This window comes from Tympanuchus pallidicinctus, unplaced genomic scaffold (genome assembly GCF_026119805.1).
Source record: "Tympanuchus pallidicinctus isolate F22 unplaced genomic scaffold, pur_lepc_1.0 scaffold8, whole genome shotgun sequence".
Lineage (NCBI taxonomy): Eukaryota > Metazoa > Chordata > Aves > Galliformes > Phasianidae > Tympanuchus > Tympanuchus pallidicinctus.
In genome coordinates this window covers 4,432,230-4,435,452 of record NW_026294802.1, presented here as the reverse complement: position 1 = coordinate 4,435,452, position 3,223 = coordinate 4,432,230, and positions in this window count along the sequence as shown.

The following is a 3,223-nucleotide window of genomic DNA, read 5'->3' as shown; positions in this document are numbered from 1 at the left end:
GGCCCTGCTGTACCGTAATGGGCTCCGGCAGCTGCAGTGCTGCTCCAACACAGGGCCTCACTTGTGCCCCTCTCAGCACTGCCCATCACTGACAGCCTCTTCCTAGGGCTCTAGAGAAGAGGAGGCTGTCAGGAGTCTCCTGCTTCAGTAGCACATTCAGGGCGAAATGTCCCTCTATCCTACGGCTCCCATGGTAAAGGAGAGGACAAGGCAAGGGGAGATTGTGCAGGAGCTCAGTGTTGGCAACAACAGTGGGCTGTGGGAGGATTAGAGATGCTAGGGCAACGTCCTTGGTCTAACAGACTCTTTGAATCTAACAGCAGTGCTTGCTGGTGATCAGAGACCAAGGAGGACTATGGAGAAACATCAGGCAGAGGGCACAGGGCAGCGAATCCTATTGCCGTGGGGTGCACGAGGTGACAGCAAACATCTACAGTGCATAGGTCACAAAGATGCAAAGGACACTATGTGGCTGTTGGGACAGAGTAGCACATGTTGGTGCCCAAAACAACTTGATGCATTAGTAAGCCCAGGCAAAATCTGTGGGACTCACTTATTTCTATGTAAAACTGGAAAAAGTAAAAAGATATATAAAAAAAAAGTGAAAGAATATACATGAAAAAAAAAAATAGGTCTTCAATCCTATCCCCATGCTCCTGAAGCTTAAGAATTGACTTCTTAGACTAAATTACAGATTTTAGATTCTGAATGTGAAGGGAAATTTCAAAGAATGGTCTCTCTTGTCTGATGGGACATCGTGTCTTCCCCATGTGGGAAGGGTCTGAGTTGGGGTATGTGCCACAGGCTGTGAGAGGAGGAATGCTGGGCTGATCCTGAATGTAAAACAACTCAATTCACCATACTCCAAGTCAAAAAAAGATTACTGCATTCCAAATTTCACCTACATTTGGGGGGCTGTATAATAAGAGGTGCTGCTGATTTAACCATGGAGTCTTTAAAAACGGTGTGAGAAATGTCATATTTGGAAGTTTCAAGTGTACTCATTTCAGACTTAGTCTATCAATCTGCTTAATAAATAATGAGAATCTACTCAATTTAGATTTCAAGCCAGGCATCACAGCTTTCAATTCTTCATCCCAAAGTCCTATTGAAAATAAGAATATCCAACAAACCCTTGGTGGTTTTTTTGCTGGTTTTCTTTTTTGCTTATCTGACCTGCAGAGCTCATCCAAAGCTTTACAGCAATTAGGTCATTTAGGAACACAGGCTTGGGAGGTTTCCTGGCTCATATGTAACCAGATCAATAAACCACATGCCCAATTCAATGGACACCAAGCTATTTGGAAACAAAGCAAGTCACAAGCCTTTCGGCAGGCACCCATTTTGCCTATCTGCAGCTGAGCAGACTTTCTACCTCAGCCATTTTCTGGAGGTAGCTGTGGTCAATTTTCTATTAGCTTTAATGTACCTCACCAGTGGACCAAATCTCTTATAGGTATTACTGGAAAATGAAAGTATAATTTTGTTTGAAATTAGTAAGACATGGAAGAGAATGTGTTTCTGGAGCTTCAAGTATGATTCATATAAAAAGCCTGAACATTATCCTCCGTATTGAACTCCATTTGTTCATTTCTGGAAATAATTTCTACCAGCCAGCACTGCATGAAGCGGAATGGCTCCATCCACCCTCACACACTGGAGGTCTCTTCCCAAAGGGGATTTTCCTTTTCTTTTTTCTGAGCTCTTTCCTACCTTCATCTCACAGGCGAGCATCAACATGCACGTCCTCAGGAGGCTAAAAAAACAGCACATGCCACAGCTGGGAATGAATACGATCCCTGTGGGAGAGAGCTGACTGCAGCTTGGAAAACACCAATAGGCAGCAGGAGCCAAAGTGCCTCCTTCACCCCAAGCCAGGGAAAGTCCCTCTCTGGCTCTACAGCCGGTGGACTGCCTTTCACCCAGCATGCGAGTGGGGCCAAAGAGTCTCACAACGCGGAGGGTCTGCTGATCTACTTCAAAGACCCATTTGAGGTACAGTCAGCTGAGGTCTACCATCATCTTTTCAGAAGGGGAAAGAAGAAATCCCCTGGAGCACAGCCAGACTGTTCACTCATCAGCATCGCTTCCCATAGACAACTATATGCTGTTTTTGTGTGGAAAGCAAGAGCTGGCACTGTACCAGAGGAAAGGGTCTTCTCTCAGTCTCCTTCTCTAACCTTTTCCTGCAGAAACCCCTACCATGTACTGCTCACACCTATCCAAGTGCCCCACAGCCCCAGAAGGAAGCAGACAGCAGGAAGCTCTCCTCTTCCACATCCCCTTGTCCCAAGGAGTGGTGCTGGGGACCTGTCCTCTTGCCCCACAGGAGCACCCGGTGCCACCAGCCTGCCCGTGGAGGTAACCTTGCACCTCGCCTTTCTGCTGCCGGCAGTAGGTGAGGTCCTGGGGCCACCTGGTGGTTCATTACGTGGATTGTTTGAATTCTTCTCTCCGTGCTGGGTGCTCCAGCAGCACCGTACCAGGCCGTATAGCACAATGCCTGCCAGTCCTTGGGAAAGCCAAGCTTCATTCACTCACTCAGCCCTTCCTATGCTCCGGCTTTCTCAGGGTTACCTGAGAGCTATCCAGATTCCCAGGGCTACATGTCCTCTGGCTGCCCTCTTCAGATGCTGAGACTTCAACACTTAAAACAACTGTTCTTTGATTGTTATTGTTTGTTGTTTTTTTTTTTCACCCAAACAGCCTGAAAATGAGAGGCTCTATTTGTGGCTGAGTTGACATAACATACAGATCCCACCTCAGCCATGAAGCCTTTCCTCCATATGCAGGGAAACAAAAATAGCAGGTTCTAGAGAACCTGGAATCCAGTCAGAATAAAAATGGCTTGGACATGAAGAGATGAGGGACAATTTCCCACGATCCTTCTCTTGCATGAAGAAACACCAGCCCACACACTTCTCCCAGGCCCTGGGAATAGCCCAGTGATTCATCAGCCAGATGACTCTTTTGGCTGGGAGCAGGTGATGGCTTCTAGCAGAAGGTGGCATTGCACCAAGAACCCCAAGCCTACTGCATGCAGAGGTCTCCCAGTCAGTGTTCCCCACTTTCCCTCCCACTTAAACCAAGCTTCTTCTCTTGCTACCCTCCTGTGCCAGAGCAACAGAGATGCAGACAGAGATACCCAGCACAGCTCCACTGCTACACACCCCACTAAACACAGTGTAAGCAAAGGATGCTGGTTACAAAAAATGAGACAGTC